The sequence below is a fragment of the Chlorocebus sabaeus genome, chromosome 26, assembly GCF_047675955.1.
Source record: "Chlorocebus sabaeus isolate Y175 chromosome 26, mChlSab1.0.hap1, whole genome shotgun sequence".
NCBI classification, from domain to species: domain Eukaryota; kingdom Metazoa; phylum Chordata; class Mammalia; order Primates; family Cercopithecidae; genus Chlorocebus; species Chlorocebus sabaeus.
Window position 1 is genome coordinate 17,108,816 of NC_132929.1, and position 21,011 is coordinate 17,129,826.

The 21,011-nt window shown below is 43.6% G+C and overlaps 1 long non-coding RNA gene across 10 annotated transcripts; it reads left to right on the forward strand.

Annotated features, from left to right (window-relative positions):
* Window positions 1-1,701: 1,701 nt before the first annotated feature.
* On the forward strand, window positions 1,702-20,421 carry LOC103245786 (uncharacterized). 10 transcript variants are annotated; one of them, XR_012091463.1, is made up of 5 exons: window positions 1,702-1,850; window positions 2,961-3,101; window positions 3,750-3,839; window positions 5,792-6,045; window positions 14,457-15,107. It is a non-coding gene; the product is annotated as an uncharacterized lncRNA (long non-coding RNA). The 10 variants fall into 10 exon arrangements; XR_005244292.2 differs by lacking the exon at window positions 14,457-15,107 and adding an exon at window positions 16,347-20,421 and having other exon boundaries at window positions 1,703-1,850; XR_005244294.2 differs by lacking the exon at window positions 14,457-15,107 and adding an exon at window positions 15,119-15,326 and having other exon boundaries at window positions 1,703-1,850.
* The last annotated feature ends 590 nt before the right edge of the window (window positions 20,422-21,011 follow it).

Sequence of the window (21,011 nt, forward strand, 5' to 3'; positions counted from 1 at the left end):
TTCTTTTTTGAGATTGAGTCTCACTCTTGCCCAGGCTGGAGTGCAATGGCACAATCTTGGCTCACTGTAACCTCCACCTCCCAGGTTCAAGCAATTCTCCTGCCTCAGCCTCCTGAGTAGCTGGGACTACAAGCACGTGCCACCACACCTGGCTAATTTTTGTATTTTTGGTAGAGATGGTGTTTCACCATGTTGGCCAGGCTGGTCTCCTGACGTCTGTTGATTCACCTGCCTCGGCCTCCCAGAGTGCTGGGATTACAGGCGTGCGCCACAGCACCAGGCCAGGAATCTGCATTTCTATGCATTTCTATGAATCCACCCAGATGACAGCCCTCTTGGTGTTTGGCAAGCACGGTACGCTGGGCCCCGCCTGTCATAACCCCGAAGAGGAGCCACCCCATATATGCCCTTCCTGTCGTCTCACGCATCCTTGTGAAGAGACCACCAAACAGGCTTTGTGTGAGCAACAAGGCTGTTTATTTCACCTGGGTGCAGGCGGGCTGAGTCCCAAAAGAGAGTCAGCAAAGGGTGGTGGATTATCATTAATTCATACAGGTTTTGGGATACGCGGTGGAACTAGGAGCAATGTTTTGCAGGCAGGGGGTGGATCTCACAAAGTACATTCTCAAGGGTGGGGAGAATTACCAAGAACCTTCTTAAGGGTCGGGAGATTACAAAGTACATTGATCAGTTAGGGTGGGGCAGAAATCACAATGGTGGAATGTCATCAGTTAAGGCTATTTTCACTTTTGTGGATCTTCAGTTGCTTCAGGCCATCTGGATGTATAGGTGCAGGTCACAGGGGATATGATGGCTTAGCTTGGGCTCAGGCCTGACACCTGCCCCTCTGGGAAATGGTGCAGAAGAAAGGATGTCCTAAGGTTGGGTGTAGCAAACGACAAAACTGCCAGTTATAACAGGTTTCCTCTATGCAGGAGGGCCCTCAGAAAAGTGACGAATCCTTCTCTCCTGTATTGACCAAAGCTGTAAACAGGACAACGTTTGAACCTTCTAAGAGTCAAAGACAGAGACAAACTGGAACCATTACATTTTTTCTCCAGGTGGTGTGCTACCCCAGAATTAAAAGCCTGGGCGCGGTGGCTCATGCCTGTAATCCCAGCACTTCGGGAGACCCAGGCGGGTGGATCACCTGAGGTCAGGAGTTCGAGACCAGTCTGGCCAACATAGTGAAATCTCATGTCTACTAAAAATACAAAAATTAGCCCGGCGTAGTGGCATGCGCCTGTAGTCCCAGCTACTTGAGGGGCTGAGGCAGGAAAATCGTTTAAACTCGGGAGGCGGAGGTTGCCGTGAGACAAGATCGCGCCACTGCACTCCAGCCTGGGCGACAGAGACTCTGTATAAAAAACAAAAACAAAAACAAAAACAAAACCCTCGGGTCTGAGAATAAAATTATTAGTACTACAGTTTAACCTAACAGTGGCTTAAAATAGTCACGCAGCCTAGCCACACTATCTTACCACGTGGTACAGCTTCTACGCGGAAATTTTACATTCTTAATAAATAAATTACAAAAGCATTTGCCGCATTACCTCGATTCTGGGACCTAATCCGACTAAAAAGGGATCGAAAGAGTGCGGCGAGAGCTATTGATTGACGTGCATTCCAGCCACCATAGGACGCAAGGAGAGCGCGCGCGAGCAGGACGATGTCCAATCATCACTCAGCTGCAGCAGCGGAGGCGGGGCTTGTGGCAACGGCCCACCGCAGGGTTGGCTGACTTGAGAAGCTGCGAAGATGGCGGAGTAAGGCGTGCCGCTGTAAACTGGCCTTTGGGCCGGGGGCGGGTAGCCCCCGGGAGGCCGAGTGCATCTGTTGGACCGTTGAAGGTGAGCCGAGAAGGCCAGTGACTGGGGGACGAGCAGGCGCCGAGGAGGTGGTGTGGCCCAGCCGGGCAGGGTACGGAAGCGCGCAGGAGCCTGTGAGTTGCGGGCAGCCGACCTCGGCCTCGGCCGGGCGGGGATTCCAACCTCGGCTGCTCCGGGGCGGCCGGCACCTGCCTTCTGGGTGTGTCGCACAGCCCACTCCTCAGGCCGCCTCGGTCCTTCCCAGTGCCATGCCTTTAGCCACCTTTGTGCTTTCTGCTTGCACCCCCACGGGGCTGTATCTGGCAGCCGCTGCTTCTGCCATCGATTTATTTTTCGAAGAATATCTTTGTTTTATTGATTTACTTATCCTCCTCGCCTTAGGACTTCGGGCCCCCTGTTTGCCCGGCTGCGGTATCAGTTGAGGCCTGTTGTGGCTCTGAGTATTTTGTGTCCCCAGCTCGTTGACCTTGAGACTTGTAACAGGTTCCCCTTGGGAATTGCATTCGCGTGTGTTTATCGCAGACATCCTGGTGCAACCTTTACTAAATCCGTTGGCTCCCACTCCCACCTCCCAAACTTTTATGATCTGAGTAAGCGGTTCTGGCACTGATGTCCTCATAACGTTCTAATGGCGCATTAATTTTGGCTGATGCCAGGATTTTGATAGAATTCACCGTTTTTGGTTTCCGACCCAGAAGTACAGGAGTTCAGTGTACACTATTGTTTTTATAGAGGCAGAATGATAGGTTAATGTTATGAGGACGTAGTTTGTGTAAAGCGGTGGGGTTGCACAGTGTCAACACCGTGAGGCATTTAGTATTCGATTCTCTTGACTAAACGGGTTGTCTCTTTTTGTAATTTGGATTGTTGTAACCCCTCATCCGGTCTCGCAGTTAAATTCTAGAAAAGTTCCTGTTACTAGGTTTCTAAATTGGTGTGGCCTGTTTAAAACTGGCACATCAGTTCAGTTCCGATGGACACACCATTAGACAAATGAATGTTTTTGGGTATGCGCTTTGTTGGCCTTGGATTTACTAGAGCTGAAAAATAACACAGAAGGACTTCTATATGAGACCTTTTTTATCGCTTTTGTTAGTTTATTTTTTGTTTTTTTGTCTTTGTCTCATCCAGGAGAAGAAAAAAAAGAGATCGGCCAGAGGAAAGGAACTAACCAAACATTCTTCCTCCCTACCTTACAGAGGGGAGTGGTCATCTACACTAAAGCAAAGTGTCACGCGCATCCCTGTGAAGAGACCACCAAACAGGCTTTGTGTGAGTAATAAAGCTGTTTATTTCACCTGGGTGCAAGCGGACTGAGTCCGAAAAAGGAGTCAGCAAAGGGAGTTAGGGGTGGGCAGTTCTATAGGATTTGGGTAGGTAGTGGAAAATTACAGTCAAAGGGGGTTGTGTTCTTGTGGGCAGGGGTAGGCGGGTCACAAGGCGCTCAGTGGGGGAGCTTCTGAACCAGGAGATGGAATTTCACAAGGTAATGTCATCAGGGAAGGCGGGAATCGAACATTTTCACTTCTTTTGTGATTCTTCAGTTGCTTCAGACCATCTGAATGTATACATGCAGGCTTGGGCTCAGAGGCTTGACACAAAGGTCTTAAGTAGGGGTTCATAAACTACTGGAAATTTTCTGCACAATTGCACATTTTTGTGGGAAGGAGAAGATCCATAGTATAAGATTCTCAAAGAGGACAGTGTTCCGTAAAAGCTTGAGAATCACTGCTCCAAGACTTGACATCTTTTTAAAATTAATGCCAGTGCAGGTAGAGAGTAACTGCTTTCTTATTATTCCTTTTGAATAGTTTATGATATTGATTTTTTTTTTTAACGATAGCTTGTTTGTTTAATATTGCACACTGAAAATACTAGCACCAGTGAGGGCTATATCCTTAATGTTCTTTTTATTTTTAGGTTCCTTATCACAGGAAGAAAATTTTCCTTGACCTTTAGGTGCTTTTATATTCATCTCAAAAACAAAATTCTGAACTCAGGACTTGGCAAGTAAGTAATCGTGGGCTAATCGTTCCAAATACTGTTTAAGCAGCATGAAAACAGGTACATAGAAGTGGAACAATAAGCCGTTAGCTTCAACAGAAGATGAACATGAAAAATGACTATAAGCTATTGAAATTTAAGTTAAATATTTTATTTTTCAACAAAAACGTATTAAATAAAAAGGAGTAATCTTGATCATTTGCTCAAACTACCAATAATTTTTACTGTCTAAAGAAAAAAGACACATATTTAATTAGATTGAAGGAAATCAAATGATTAAAAAAATAGGCCTGGCCCTGTGGCTCAAGCCTATAATCCCAGCATTTTGGGAGGCCGAGGTGGGCAGATCACTTGAGGTCAGGAGTTTGAGACCAGCCTGGCCAACATGGGGGAACCCCATCTCTACAAAAAATAAGCAGGTGTGGTGGCATACGCCTGTAATCCCAGCTACTTGGGAGGCTGAGGCAGGAGAATTGCTTGAACGTGGGAGGCGGAGGCTGCAGTGAGCTGAGATTGCGCCTCTGCCTGCGCTTCAGCCTGGGGGACAGAGACAGACTCCATCTCAAACAAAAATACAATAAAAAAATATATATATTACTGGGTGGTTTTATTTAAACAAATTTTGTGTATATTTCAGGTATACAACATGATGTTATAGGATACATATAGATAGTAAAAAGGTTTCTACAGTGAAGTAAATTAACATCCATTGTCTCACATAGTTATTCTTTTGTTTTTGTGTCAACAGCTAAAATCTCATTTAGCATGGATCCTGTTTACAGTACAATTTTATTACCTATAGTTGTCATGTTGTACATTAGATCGTTAGACTTGTTCAGCCTACGTAACTGTTCCTTTGTATCCTCTGACCTATATCTCTTCCTTTACTAACTCCCCCATCACTGTTTTGTTCTCTAACTCTGTATATTTGATATTTTTTAAAAAATTCACATGTAAATGAGATTGTGCAATATTTTTCTTTCTGTACTCCTGACTCATCTATGCTGTGACAAAAAAAAAAAAACTTCCATACTGTTTTCCATAGTGGCTGTTCCGATCTACATTCCCACGAACAGTGAATAATCTTTTTTTCTTTTTCTTTTGTTTGAGACAGAGTCTTGCTCTGTCAGCACTTGCTCTGCATCTCTGTACTCAGGCTGGAGTGCAGTGGTGCTATCTTGGTTCACTGCAGCCTCTGCCTCCCTAATTCAAGCGATTCTTTTGCCTCAGCCTCCCAAGTAGCCAGGATTACAGGTGTGCGCCACCACGCCTGGCTAATTTTTGTATTTTTTTAGTAGAGACAGGATTTCACTATGTTGGCCAGGCTGGTCTCAAACTCCTGGCTTGATCCCAGCGTGCTGGGATTACAGGCGTATGCCACTGCACCTGGCCAAGAGCTCATTCTTTTTTAGGGCTGAGTAACATTCCATCATATATATGCACTGTAGTTTCTATGGTTTATCCATTCATCCATTGATGGACAGTTAGGTTGTTTCCATATTTTGGCTGTTGTGAATAATGTTCCACTGAACATAGGAGTGCAGACATCTTTATGAGGTGGTGATTTCATGTCTTTTGGTTATATGCCCAGCAGAGGGAGTGCTGGGTTATGTGGTGGTTCCATTTTTAATTTCTTTAGAAACTTCCCAGCTGGGCGCAGTGGCTCATGCCTGTAATTCCAGCTACTCAGGAGGCTGTGGCAGGAGAATCGCTCGAACCTGGGAGGCGGAAGTTGCCATGAGCCGAGATCATGCCACTGCACTCCAGCCCGGGCTATGGACTGAGGCTCCATCTCAAAAACAAACAAACAAAAAAACTTCCATACTATTTTCCATAGTGGCTGTTCCGATCTACATTCCCACGAACAGTGAATAATAATTCACTTTTCTCTTAAACCAGGCAAATTTTAGAATGAATTTATTTATTTATTTTGAGACACTTTTGCTCTTGTTGCCCAGGCTGGAGTGCAATGGTGCAATCTCGGCTCACTGCATCCGCCGCCTCCCGGGTTCAAGCGATTCTCCTGCCTCAGCCTCCTGAGTAACTGGGATTACAGGCGCCTGCCACCACACCCGGCTAATTTTTATTTTTTTAGTAGAGATGGGGTTTCACCATATTCGGCAGGCTCGTCTTGAACTCCCGACCTTGTGATCCACCCACCTTGGCCTCCCAAAATGCTGAGATTGGAGGTGTGAACCACCACGCCTGGCCGGTATGTCCTTTCTTAATTGACAATGACATTATATCTGCAAAACAGGCTTCACACCTGCTGTGTTAGTTTTAGTTTCCTAGGCCTGATGTAATAAAGCACCACAAACTGGGTAGCTTAAAATAACAGAAATTGTTTCATAGTTCTAAATAAAGGTCAGATGTCTAAAACCAAAGTGTTGGCAGGGCCATCCCTCTGAATGCACTGAAAAAAATTTCCAATCCTTCTAACTTCTTGTGGTTCCTTAACTTGTGGCAGCATAACTCCAATCTTCACATGAAGTTCTTCCCGTTTGTGTATCTGAATCCTAATATAAGGACACCAGTCATACTGGATTGGTGTCCATCCTGCTCTGTTATGACCTCATCTTAGCTGCTGACTCTATTACCTGCAATGACTCTATTACCAAATAAAGTCACAGTATGAGGTACTAGGGGCTAGGACTTTTAACATGCGAATATTGGGAGGACACAGTTCAACCCATTAACGCCTACTTGTACCTTGATTATTTATATGAAACCATTCAGTGTGCAATTGCTTTGAGGATTGAAACCTTGTATGTAGTACCAGCTACTCTGGAAACTGAAGTAGTAGGATTGTTTGAGGCCAGAAGTTCAAGGCTGCAGTACGCTGATTGTGCCTGTGAGTAGCCACTGCACCCCAGCTTGGGCAGCATCAGAATTATAAGAGACAGAAAGTAGAATGATGGTCGCCAGGGGCTGCAGGAAGGGCAGTGAGAGGGAATTACTGTGTAATGTGTACAAGGTTTCAGTTTGGGAAGAAGAAATGAGTCCTGGAAATGGATTATGGTGATGGTTGCACAGCAGTATGAATGTACTTAATACTACTGAATTGTATACTCGAAAGGGTTAATATGGTAAATTTTATGTGTATTTTATCACAATAAAAACATTGAAAAATAAAACAACCTTTGTATGTATATGTATATATGTGTGTGTATATATGATATATATAATTGATTTTTTATATATATATATATCAGTAAGAACGGGAGTAAAAACTGATGAGGCAAAATGCCCTTTAGAGTGAGGAAGGCCTTACCACTTGGATTTACAAGTTTAAGTTCAAGTAGACGATAATAGAAACTTGACATTGGTATAGCACAATATTTATAGTAATCTAAATACCCATCTGTAGGCTGGGTGTGTTAGCTCACACCTGTAATCCCAGCACTTTGGGATGCCAAGGCGGTGGGTTCCTTGAGGTCAGGAGTTCGAGATGAGCCTAGCCAACATGGTGAAACCGTGTCTCTACTAAAAATACAAAAATTAGCCGGGCATAGTGGCGCTTGCCTGTAGTCTCAGCTACTCTGGAGGCTGAGGCAGGATAATTGCTTGAACCCGGGAGGTAGAGGTTGCAGTGAGCTGAGATTGCACCACTGCACTCCAACCTGGGCGACAGAGCAACACTGTCTCGGGGAAAAATATATATATATGTGTGTGTGTGTGTGTGTGTGTATAATTTACATATATAATATATATTTATATATTTTTATATAATATGTTAATAAAATTTATATGGTGTAGAGAACTGATGTAAATAAAGTACATCAAAGGTAGTACTTTACTTACAAAGTGGTACTTTGTTCTGAAGTGGAATGATCTCTAAGATACATTAACAGAAAAAGCAAGGTACAGAACAATATATAGTGTGCTTTCATTTGTGGGAAATGTCTCTAGAGATGTTGTGTAGCCATAGAATATTCCTAAAAGGATATGCAAGAAACACTGTTTACCCTATTTTACCTTATCTCGTGCATATATTTATTCAAATAAGTAATTTAGAATTTTCAAAGGAAGCACTGAATAAATATTTGATAAATGAAAACAAATTTTTGCTCAGGCAACATTTTACATTGATAAAGTATAGTATATTCCTACCTAGGGGGCAGGAATTGAGCACCTCACCCATTTTTTGTTGTTGTCTCTCGCTCTTTTGCCCAGGCTGGAGTGAAGTGGCACAATCTTGGCTCAGTGCAACCTCCATCCCCCAGGTTCGAGCTATTCTGCCTCAGCCTCTTTCGTACCTGGGATCATAGGTGTCCGCCACCATACCCGGCTAATTTTTGTATTTTTATTAGAGATGGAGTTTTGCCTCCCCGCTGAGGAGGCTGATCCACCCCCCTCAGCCTCCCAAAGTGCTAGGATTACAGGCGTGGGCCACCGTGCCTAGTAAGGTGTTTGGTTTTTTGTTTTTTTTTTAATTTATTTTTTTGAGACGGAGTCTCACTCTGTTGCCCAGGCTAGAGTGCATTGGTGCTTGCTGCAACCTCTGCCTCTGGGGTTCAAGCGATTCTCCTGCGTCAGCCTCCTGAGTAGTTAGGATTACAGGTGCCTGCCACCATACCTAGCTAGCAAGGTTTTTTTTTTAATATGACACTTATAAACTTAATTTGATTGCTAGTGATAATAGTATTCAATGTGTTTTGTGTTTAGAATATATTCTAAATTCCCTATTTACATAGCAAAGTAAAAAAGGGGCACTAACTCCCAGGATACATCATTCTCTCTGTCCTTAGAGGAAGCAAAGTATATTAGTTATTGCTGTATAACAAATAACCCAAAACTTAGTGGATTAACACAGCAACAAATATCTATTACGTCTCTCAAGAATTTGGGAATAGCTTAGCTATGGGGAGGTTCTGGCTTAGGGTCTCTTAAAAGTTCGAAGTCTGGCTGGGTGCATTGGCTCACACCTGTAATCCCAGCACTATGGGAGGCCAAAGTGGGCGGATCACGAGGTCTGGAGATGGAGACCATCCTGGCTAACATGGTAAAACCCTGTCTTTACTAAAAACACATACACACAAATTAGCTGGGCGTGGTGGCGGGCGCCTGTAGTCCCAGCTACTCAGGAGGCTGAGGCAGGAGAATGGCATGAACCTGGGAGGTGGAGCTTGCAGTGAGCCGAGATCACGCGCCACTGTACTCCAGCCTGGGCAACAGAGCAAGGCTCCATCTCAAAAAAGAAAAAAAAAGCTTGAAGTCTGATGGAGTTCTATGGTGACACATTTACATGGCTGGCACATTCATGCTGTTTAAGGGGAAGTTTCATTTCTTCCCAATGTAGGCCTCTTTCAGGGCTGTGTGAGCACCCTTATACGGTGGCTGGCTTCTCCCTGAACAAGCAATCTAAGAGAACAAGACAAAAACCATAGTCTACTCTATGACTTTGCCTCAGAAGTCACTCACTGTCACATCCACCTTGTTCTGTCAGTATTCTGACATCAAGTGGTACATGACAATACATTTTTTTTTTTTTTTTTTTTGAGATGGAGTCTCACTTTGTTCCTCAGGTTAGAGCATGGCAAGCTCTGCCTCCCGGGTTCACGCCATTCTTCTGCCTCAGCCTCCCGAGTAGCTGGGACTACAGGCATCCGCCACCATGCCCGGCTAATATTTTGTATTTTTTAGTAGAGATGGGGTTTCACCGTGTTAGCCAGGATGGTCTCGATCTCCTGACCTCGTGATCTGCCTGCCTCCGCCTCCCAAAGTGCTGGGATTACAGGCGTGAGCCACCACTCCCGACCATGGCAATACATTTCTGACACCACCCAGAGTTAGCATAGACCTACAGGTCAAAGGGCATGGTCCTCAACAAGACTGTCCTCACTTCAGATGCCAGCTGTACTTTGGAGGTACCCCCAGCCAACTGCATTTTTGACCACCTGGCTACAGATTTAGAGATTCCCATGACCCTGTTAGAACCAACTTTTGATTCATTTGTTTTCTTTATTGTTTTTAGTTCCTTTAAAGTTAGGTTGGTTGATTTGAGGTCTTTTTACTTTTTTTGAGACAGTTTCACTCTGTTGCCCAGGCCAGAGTGCAGTGGTGCAATCTCAGATCACTGGAACCTCTACCTCCTGGGTTCAAGCAATTCTCCTGCCTCAGCCTCCCAAGTAGCTGGAATTACAGGTGTGCGCCACCATGCCCAGATAATTTTTGTATTTTTAGTAGAGATAGACTTTCCCCATGTTGGTCAGGCTGGTTTGAAACTCCTGACTTCAAATAATCCAATCGCCTCGGTCTCCCAAAGTGCTGGGATTACAGGTGTGAGCCACTGTGCCTGGCTGACTTTAGAAACAAGGTCTCACTCTGTTACCCAGGCTGGAGTTCAGTGGCTTTTTTCAGGTGTGATCATGGCACACTGCAGCCTTGCACTCCTGGCCTCAAGTGATCCTCCCATCTCAGCCTCCTGAGTAGCTGGGACTACAGGCATGTGCCACCACTGCTGGCTGAGGTCTATTTTAATGTAAGCATTTACAGCTCTAAATTTCCATCTTAGCATTGCTTTCACCACATCCCATAAGTTTTTATTAGGTTTTCATTTGTCTCAAGGTACTTTCTAATTTCCTTTTTGATTTATTTTTTGACTCACTGGTTTAGGGGTGTTGTTTTTTTTTTTTTTTTTTTTTTTTTGAGATGGAGTCTCGCTCTGTCACCCAGGCTGGAGTGCAGTGGCCGGATCTCAGCTCACTGCAAGCTCTGCCTCCCAGGTTCACGCCATTCTCCTGCCTCAGCCTCCCAAGTAGCTGGGACTACAGGCGCTCGCCACCTCGCCCAGCTAATTTTTTGTATTTTTTAGTAGAGACGGGGTTTCACCGTGTTAGCCAGTATGGTCTTGATCTCCTGACCTCGTGATCCGCCCGTCTCGGCCTCCCAAAGTGCTGGGATTACAGGCTTGAGCCACCGCGCCCGGCCAGGAGTTTATTATTTAATTTCCACTGGCTTATTTACTCTAAATTCCAAGGATTTAGAGTATCCTTTCCCGGAACAAAGGGCAGTCAGAGTCTTTATTATACAACAGTCACGTAGATTAACCCTGATTCATTGTTGGAGGCGACTGTAAAAAGGCCTGAATACCAGGAGGCAGCAATCACTGGTGATTATTTTGGAGGCTGGTTAGCACAGCAAATCATTGGCTCACAAGCTAGCTTACCTAAGGTGTCCACATAGAATTTATATTCTCCTTTGCGATCCTCCCAATAAGTCAGGTTTTTTAGTAGAAGGTTACTTTATATAATCAGCATCAGTAAGCAAGTGAGTAACTTCAGCCACTTGAAAGTACCTAATGTGAGGCCAACTTTAGGGGGAATTTATTTGTAAGTTTTGTGTATCTGTTGTATAGTTGTAGTTGATAAATCTAGAAAACTAGATTTTCAGCAGCCAGGTGTGGTAGCTCACGCCTGTAATCCCACCACTTTGGGAGGCTGAGGCAGGTGAATCATGAGGTCAGGAGTTCAAGACCAGCCTGGTCAACATGGTGAAACTCTGTCTCTACTAAAAATACAAAAAATCAGCTGGGCATAGTGGCAGGCACCTGTAATCCCAGCCACTCAGGAGGCTGAGGCAGGAGAATTGCTTGAACCCGGGAGGTAGAGGTTGCAGTGAGTCGAGATTGTGCCATTGCACTCCAGCCTGGGTGACACAGCGAGACTCCATCTCGAAAAAAAAAGAAAACTAGATTTTCTAGATTGTGTCTAATTATGTTTTTAGTTCATGTTGGCTAAGCATTTAAGAGCCCTACTAGTCATGTATTCAACAATTTTTTTTTTTTTTTTTTTTAAGATAAAGTCTCGCTCTGTCACGCAGGTTGGAATGCAGTGGTGCAATCTCATCTCACTGCAGTCTCTGTCCCTCGGACACAAGCTGTCCTCCTGCCTTAGCCTCCCAAGTAACTAGGCCTACAGGCACCCACCACCACACCTGGCTAATTTTTGTATTTTTAGTAGAGATGGGGTTTTGCCATGTTGGCCAGACTGGTCTCGAACTCCTGACCTCAGGTGATCCACCCACCTTGGCCTCCCAACGTGCTAGGGTTACAGGCATGAGCCGCCACACCCAACCTATTCAACACATTTTCATCAAGTGCCTACCATGGGTCACATGCTATTCTGGGGCTTGTAATTCATGGGTGAACAAAACAGGATCCTTCCAGTGGATCTTACATTTTAGACAAAACAGTAAGTGAGAAATGAAATAAGTACCTCTTGTAAGTTCCTAGATAGTGTCACCTGCTGTGGATAAAGGGAAAACTAGAGCAGGATAAAGGGCAATGATGGGAGATTATCTGTGTATAGCATGAGGGGAAGATACAGGTTTATATAGGGGCCCAAGGTAGGCCTCAATGAAGAAGTGATATTTAGAGACCTGCAGGGGACTTAGTTATGCAGATACCTGGGGGAAGAGTCCTCCCGGTGTGGGAACAGCCACTACAAAGGCTGTAAGGAGCATGCCTAATGTTTCAGAAAGAGCAGAGTCCACTGTGGTTAGAGCCCATGATGGAGCTACGGTCAGAAGAGATCAGGGTGCAGATCTTAAGAGGAACTGAAGGTCATGAGTTTTGGCTTTTACACTAAGCTGCTATTTATTCAGCTATTCTGGGTTTTGTTGTTGTTTGTTTTGAGACAGGGTCTCACTGTCGCCCAGGCTGGAGTGCAGTGGCACAGTTTCAGCTCACTACAACTTTGCCTCCTGGGCCCAAGCGATTCTCCCACCTCAGCCTCCTGGGTAGTTGGGACTATAGGCACATGCCACCACACTCGCTAATTTTTTCAGTTTTTTGTAGAGACAGAATCTCAGTATATTGCCAGGCTAGTCTCAAACTGGTGGGCTCAAGCAGCCTTCCCCCGCCTCAGCCTCCCAAAGTGCTGGGATTATAGGTGTGAACCACTGTGCCCAGATAGCCATCCTCAAATGGGTTAGTTATATCCTGCCATTAATGATACACGCACATACATACCTAGGTGTAAGAGTGTATAAATTGATCAGTCATGTCTGAGATATGAAATTGGGCATTTTGAAGAGAATATAAGCCTATGATTTGCTAGTGTTATTGCCTAATATTAAGATATAGATTATTTGGGGGACAAAGTTTATATATGTTCAAGGTGTGCTTCCTCCCCCATCCAGACGGCTTCTTGCTCTGTCACCCAGGCAGGAGTGCAAGTGGCCCGATCTCAACTCACTGCAACCTTCAGCTCCCAGGTTCAAGCAATTCTCATGCTTCAGCCTCCCAAGTAGCTGGGATTACAGGTGCCTGCCACCACACCTGGCTAGTTTTTGTATTTTTAGTAGAGACGGGGGTTTCACCATGTTGGCCAGGCTGGTCTTGAACTCCTCACCTCATGATCCTCCCAGCTTGACCTCCCAAAGTGTTGGGATTACAGGCGTGAGCCACTGCGCCCGGCCAAGGTGTTTTTACATACATTTTATGTTATGTTTTATGTTATGTTATGTTATGTCTTTTGAGACTGAGTCTTGCTCTGTTGCCCAGGCTGGAGCTTGCAGTGAGCGCCATGTCCCGGGTTCACGCCATTCTCCTCTGGGACTACAGGCGCCGCCACCACGCCCGGCTAATTTTTGTATTTTTAGTGGAGACGGGGTTTCACCGTGTTGGCCAGGATGATCTCGATCTCCTGACTTCGTGATCCGCCCACCTCGGCCTCCCAAAGTGCTGGGATTTCAGGCATGAGCCACCGCGCCCAGCCACACTTTTTTTTTTGAGACAGTCTTGCTCTGTTGCTATTCTGGAGGGCAATGGCACTATCTTGGCTCACTGCAACCTCCACCCCCCGGGTTTCAAGTGAGCCTCTGTAATGAAGCAGCCGTGCTGCTCAGGGTTCTAAAGGTGTACCTGTGGATCTTTTTTTTTTTTTTTTTGAGACGAAGTCTCGCTCTGTCGCCCAGGCTGGAGTGCAGTGGCCGGATCTCAGCTCACTGCAAGCTCCACCTCCCGGGTTTACGCCATTCTTCTGCCTCAGCCTCCCGAGTAGCTGGGACTACAGGCGCCCGCCACCTTGCCCGGCTAGTTTTTTGTATTTTTTAGTAGAGATGGGGTTTCATCGTGTTAGCCAGGATGATCTTGATCTCCTGACCCTGTGATCTGCCCGTCTCGGCCTCCCAAAGTGCTGGGATTACAGGCTTGAGCCACTGCGCCCTGCCACCTGTGGATCTTTACTTTTTCCTCTTCCATGCTGCTTTTGCAACAAGTGCAAATTCTAAACTTTTTTTCCTCCTGATTTGATTCGGGATTAATATACATTTGGCTTTCCTAGGCTTTTAATAAGAACCCTATTTTGAACCAGAAGAGGTTATTTAGCTTCAATTTACAGTTGAGGTGTTTTTTAATGTATATGACAGACTGAAAATAGTGGGCTAGAAAGACTAGTTAGCTAATCGCTATTGATCATTTTTGTAAACTAAAATCATTTAAGCCTTTGATGGGCATCTGTGATGTATTATTGTAAAACTCTTAAACATTTTACAGTGTACAATTCATTGGCATTAAGTATATTCCACATGGTTGTATAAGCATTACCATTATCTCTAGAATTTTTTCATCATTTCAAATAAACTCAGTACTCACTAATCTCCCCATCTCCCCTCCCACAGCCCCTGGTAACCTCTCTACTCTAAATCTCTATGAATTTGACTATTGTCAGTATCTCATATAAGTGGAATTATACAATATTTGCCCTTTTGTGTCTAACATCTTTTTGCAGATTTAACAGTTTTTACATTTAGCAGCAATGAACTTGATGTACTTTTTAAAAATGTTTTTCAGACAGAGTCTCACTCTTGTCACCCAGGCTGGAGTGCAGTGGCACAATCTTGGCTCACTGCAACCTCCGCCTCCAGGTTCAAGCAATTCTCCTGCCTCAACCTCCTGAATAGCTGGGATCACAGGCACCCGCCACCACGCCCAACTAATTTTTTTGTATTTTTAATAGCCATGGGGTTTCACCATGTTGACCAGGGTGGTCTCGAACTCCTGACCTCAGGTGATCCACCCGCCTAGGCCTACCAGACTGCTGGGATTACTGGCGTGAGCTACTGCGCCCGGCCTTGATTTAGTCTTTACATGTTTACATTTGGTGATAATGAAACAGTATGTATTTTACTTACAGTTATATTTTATAAAATACCATTTATTGCTGGTAGTTGAAGGTGATTCAGAGTAAGATACATATGGTTTTGAGTATTATATATTTAGACATCAAATTTGGAGTACAGTGCTACTTGTGTTTATTTTTGTTTCTTTTTTATTTTGATAGGAGCTGCAAGCGAAGATACACTGCTACCTTATTTTTCATTTTTATTTTTTGGAGACAGAGTCTCACTCTTGCCCAGGCTGAGTGCAGTGGTACAATCATGGCTCACTGCAACCCCAACCTCCAGGCCTCAAGCAATGCTCCTGCTTCAGCCTCCAAAGTAGCTGGGACCACAAGAGGGCACCGCCACGCCTTGCTAATTTTTTATTTTTTCTAGAGTCGGGTCTTGCTGTGTTGCCCAGGCTGGTCTCCAACTCCTGGGCTCAAGGGATCCTCCTGCCCTCAGCCTCCCAAAGTGCTGGGATTACAGGTATGAGCTGCTGCACCTGGCTCAGTGCTACTTTAAAACACAAATGTGGCCGGGCCCAGTGGCTCACACTTGTAATCCCAGTACTTTGGGAGGCTGAGGCGGGTGAATCACTTGAGGTCAGGAGTTTGAACCCAGCCTGGCCAACATGGTGAAACCCCGTCTCTACTAAAAATACAAAAATTAGCCGAGTGTGGTGGTGCATGCCTGTAATCCCAGCTACTCGGGAGGCTAAGGCAGGAGAATCACTTGAACCCAGGGGGCAGAGGTTGCAGTGAGCTGAGATCATGCCACTGCACTCCAGCCTGTGCAGCAGAGTAAGACTCCGTCTCAAACAAAAAACAAAAGAAAACAAAAAATGTTTTATATGCAGAAAAGTTTTTTGTATCATACTTGTATAAATCCAGCTTTTTTTGTATCGTGCTTGTAATTTTTTTTCTGGCTATTACTGCTTTTCTGATAATAGTACTGAATTTGGTGTTATGGTTGGTCATTTTCTTTTAGATAATATGTAATCCAAAATACTCTTTTTTGTTTGTTTGTTTGTTTGTTTGAGACAGAGTCACACTCTGTTGCCCCGGCTGGAGGGCAGTGAAGCAATCTTGGCTCACTGAAATCTCTGCCTCCCAGGTTCAAGCAATTCTCCTGCCTCGGCTTCCTGAGTAGCTGGGACTATAGGCACCCGTCACCATGCCCAGCTAATTTTTGTATTTTTAGTAGAGACAGAGTTTCACTATGTTGACCAGGCTGGTCTTGAACTCCTGACCTCATTATCCACCTGCCTCGACTTCCCAAAGTGCTAAATTTACAGATGTGAGCCACTGTGCCTGGGCTGTTCTTTTCTTTATATTTTAGATATTGTTTTGAGTCAGCTTATGCAGAAGTACCTGTCCTAATCTTTCTGTTTTTATTTTATATTTCTAGGTGTCTCTGTGTTGTCTCCTAGAGTGGGTAGTCCTGCTTCTTTTACCCAGTTACTTTCCCTATTCTTGAAATGTGGCTATCACTTCTCTACACATTACCTCCATGATTTGGAATGGAAAAGGCCACTTTTCTTTTGGTTCTGCCTCTCAAATTCAACACAGAGGAGCTCCTAGGATTCCAGTTATCCTGCCAACATCTCCAGGAAGAAAGAAGCAACTTGCATGGGTCTTCTGCTGTTTGCTTACTTATAAAGACATCATTTGCAAGCTGAAGGCTGAGTTTCATTTGAAACAGGTGCTTAGGTGGTGGTATTTGTGAATACTTTTCATTCCAAGCAAGAAAACTAAAGAAGTAGCAAGTATGGATGCTTCAGGGTTTTAAAAAAATGTCTTCCAGTTTCAGCCACTACCATGATGAGCACAGTTGAGACTGCAGCAGTAAATTCCAAATATGTCTTTCTAATTTGACGTGAAAGATACTAAAAATTTATGTTTGTATATTTAAATCCTGGCTCATCCTGTGACATAGATTTACTGAATAAGAACAAAGACCCAATTTTAAACAAAAACCTAGGCCAGGTTCGGTGGCTCACGCCTGTAATCCCAACACTTTGGGAGGCCGAAGCAGGCGAATCACTTGAGGTTGGGAGTTCAAGACCAGCCTGACCAACATGGAGAAACCCCATCTGTACTAAATATAGAAAATTAGCCGGGTGTGGTGGTGCATGCCTATAATCCCAGCTACTCGGGAGGCTGAAACAGGAGAATCACTTGAACCCGGGAGACAGGGTTCGCAGTGAACCGAGATTGCACCACTGCACTCCAGCCTGGGCAACAGAGTGAGACTCCATCTCAGAAAAAAAAAAAAAACTTTGGACATAGAGGAGTCGGGGTCAGAGAGGGGAGGATGAGAGAATTTCCCATATAACTCCTTTTCCTTAAGAAAAAGAAGCAAAAATGCCTCATGCAGTGCCATCTGACTCTATGGTGTTTCACATTATATAGTTACATTGTTTTGTAAACGCATAAGATTAACTCTTCCTGCAACCCAAGGTGGATACTTGGATGTTTGATTTTTTTTTTTTTTTTTTTTGAGGCAGAGTCTCGCTCTGTTACCCAGGCTGGAGTGACTGGCGTGATCTCTGCTCACTGCAGTCTGTCCCACCTGGGTTCAAGCGATTCTCCTGCCTCGGCCTCCCAAGTAGCTAGGATTATAGGCGCACACCACCACTCCCAGCCTGATTTCTTACTCTAGATATTAGGTATATTGTTAGGCTGAAAAGGCTGGGACTCAGGTACTTTCCCCAGTTGGGACTGAACTTTCTCATCAGAGAATGGGCCTCAGAAGCAATGTTCCCAAACTTGTGGTTGGGTCATCGTGGAAAAGAAACCTCAAAACAAGAAAAAAAATTACAATAAGAAATGGATTTTCTTTTTTCCCACAACAGTTATACATTATAAAGAACAGACTGTCGTAGAAAACTGTCCTTGCTTCCAAATCAGCAGAGGACCATTGTATGTATTGTCAGGTCTTTATATATAAAGAGTGAAACCTTTATTTATGCTTCTTTGTGAGTAGAGAATAAATTTTAAAACTAATTAGATGAAATTAAGAACAGAGAGTATTGGAACATCTCTGTGTTTTCCAGAATGTTCACTCAGGTCCATGAATGCTGTGATGCTGGGAAGTTAGGGAAGATTCACCAAAATTTGAGAGTGATAAAAATGGACAAAATGGGAAATGTTGAGCACTCTTACTATTAGTGAGATTGGTCAATCAACCCATTTGAAATGGGTAAAAATTACTTTTAGTAAAATAATTACATATTATATATAAAATATTTCTTTTTTTGAGACCTACTGAGTGAGTGATAAAAGCATAGTAGAAATCACTTTGGTTAAAAGTAACTCAAAATTTTCTCTAAGCTACCTACTCAAGTTTTTCTTTAATATTTTGAAATTGTTCAAGACAGAATGGAGCCTACATATATGGGTTCCACTAGTATGTTGAAAATGTCATATCATGGAGAATTTGTACCTTCCAGCTGTCTGTCAACCCATCTTCTCTGTACTTCTGGCACCGTTTTTGGTAGGATCATTTGGCAGGGGTAGAGTACCTGTACTTTTGGCACCATTGAAACCAGCTCTGGCCCACTTGTTTGAATAGCTATCAGACTCAGTGTCTCTATATGTTTTATATTTTTTTCATTCCACAGTGGAGAGAACCAGTGTTTAATGCTCTTGAAATTGTTTCTGTATCTTCCATGGTTCAGACCAGATGCATTTAACAAAATGGATATATTCCAGCTGTAGTTGTCCAGTGTTTACTTAATACATCTACATTTTTTTCTTGTCTATTTTGGTCCCCTTGATAGGAAGAGCTATAATTTTAGGCAGGACGATACATGAATTTGTAGCCATGCTTCCTTCCTTTCCCTTGCTCTTCCATGTTAGCTGGCATTTTTTCTTTTGAAAAGTTAAACAACGGGGTATGTGCAATAGAAATATATATATATATATATGTATATTTTAATACTTGTGGACAATGTTACAAGTTGTTTAAGAACAACAAAATCACCAATGTCTTCCATTTTGAGATGTGTATAGTTTTGTAAGCATTAGTGCTTGGTAGCATATTGTAGTGCCATGTTAGGGGTTAGTGCATGAGCCTAGTGATTTTAAGCTTCAGGATGAATTATTGATAATAACAAATAGTGTAAAAAGAGTGGAAAATCCAAACCTTTTCTTTTTCCATAATGTCTAAATCTGTTATATTCTCCCTGGGGAAAAGAGATTAAGGCCCAAAAGACTCATTTATGAATAGAAATGTGGGGTCAAAATCTGAGATACTATGAGGACATTTCAGCTTTCCATAAGGTATCTGGAAACCAGCTGTCTTTGTGTCTTACGAAACCTCAAGTCAAAATCAGACCCCATTTAATTATTCTGCTTTGCTCTTTTTTGGGGGGTTATGGGGGGAGATAGAGTCTCACTCTGTCACCAGGCTGGAGTGCAGTGGCACAATCTCGGCTCACTGCAACCTCTGCCTCTTGGGTTCAAGTGATTCTCGTGCCTCAGCCTCCTGAGTAGCTGGGACTACAGGCACGCGCCACCACGCCCAGCCAATTTTTGTATTTTTAGTAGAGACGGGGTTTTGCCGTGTTGGCCAGGCTGGTCTCAAACTCCTGACCTCAAGTAATCCACCCGGCCTGCTCTTTTCATGTCTTAACATGGCATGTCTTTTAGGTTCATTGTTTTCCTACTCCCTGTATGTCAAAAAATTACATTTTGCATGTCTTGTGGAGATGCTGTTACTTGCTTTAGTGAGTGCTTTTCTAATCTGCAGACCATTTACATTTCCTATTTGCAGCATGCTGTGTGCAAACACTCCGTAATTTGGAGTATTCAATTATTTGTTAGGGCTCTTCCTATTTCCAAATGTGCTGAATTGTCTGTTGATGGGATTTTCAGACCTTTTCATGAGAACTGGAAATGTAGCTGGGTGGCACCTACCTAGGTTGCTATGTAATAAGTAGACTCTTTCTCTTGGGTATAGTAAGCCTTAGACAGCTTTCACTTTTATCTGCTTTACTTGTGGAAATAAAACAGTTGTTTTGTTCTGAAATAAGAAGATAGCTTTCTGTAGAGAAGGAATTCCTACCTCTAAAAGCTGCCTTGAAAACTCAGAAGTGGCAGTTTTCTGAGGTGATTTTTTCAATTTCAGTATTAGGGAGAGTCTAGCATTTGCTGATACAGATTCTACATAACTAATGTATGATAGCAAATGCAAAACTATTATAATGTGGTATATCTTGTGCAGACACAGGTTAGAACAAGTAGACTCTGGCAGCAGATCTCCAGAGACCCAAGTTTAGATTCTCATCGTGTATCTGAAGTAGTTACACTCTTGACTTAAGTAGTTTAGTGCCTGGAAGAATCCATTACTGAAAGGCATTTAAATTAAAAAAAAAAAAAAAAAAAAAAAACTGAAAAGGTAATGAATACAGAATAGCACAGTATATAGGAAAGGATATTTCCTGTTGCAAAAAAAAAAAAAAAAAAAAAAAGCCATAAAATGAATAGTAATTTTCAAGAGGTAGAATTTTAGTAGCAATAAGTTCGTGCATGTATAGTAATTTGCATTAGCAAGGTTGTACAGTAGAATAAGTGATACTGCTTGAGTTTGTGGGGCTCTGCAATCAAGAGTTGCACACAGGCCAGGTGCGGCGGCTCACACCTGTAATCTGGACACTTTGGGAGGCTGTGGCAGGCGGATCACAAGGTCACGAGATCAAGCCCATCCTGGCCAACATGGTGAAATGCCATCTCTACTAAAAATACAAAAATTAGCCGGGTGTGGTGGTGCGTGCCTGTAGTCCCAGCTACTCGGGAGGCTGAAGCAGGAGAATCGCTGAAACCTGGGAGGCGGAGGTTGCAGTGAGCGGAGATCGTACCACTGTACTCCAGCCTGGTGACAGCGGGACTCCACCTCAAAAAAAAAAAAAAAAAAAACCTGCACAAAAGGAAAAAATGTTCTGCATAAAGAGGATATGAAAGGTACTTTCTTTTAGAACAGTATGAATGTATATGAATTTATCTTTGTGTGAGAAATAACCGACTTTTGTGTAAGTTAAAGACCCTCTTTGTTTCCTAAATCAGAGGGTTA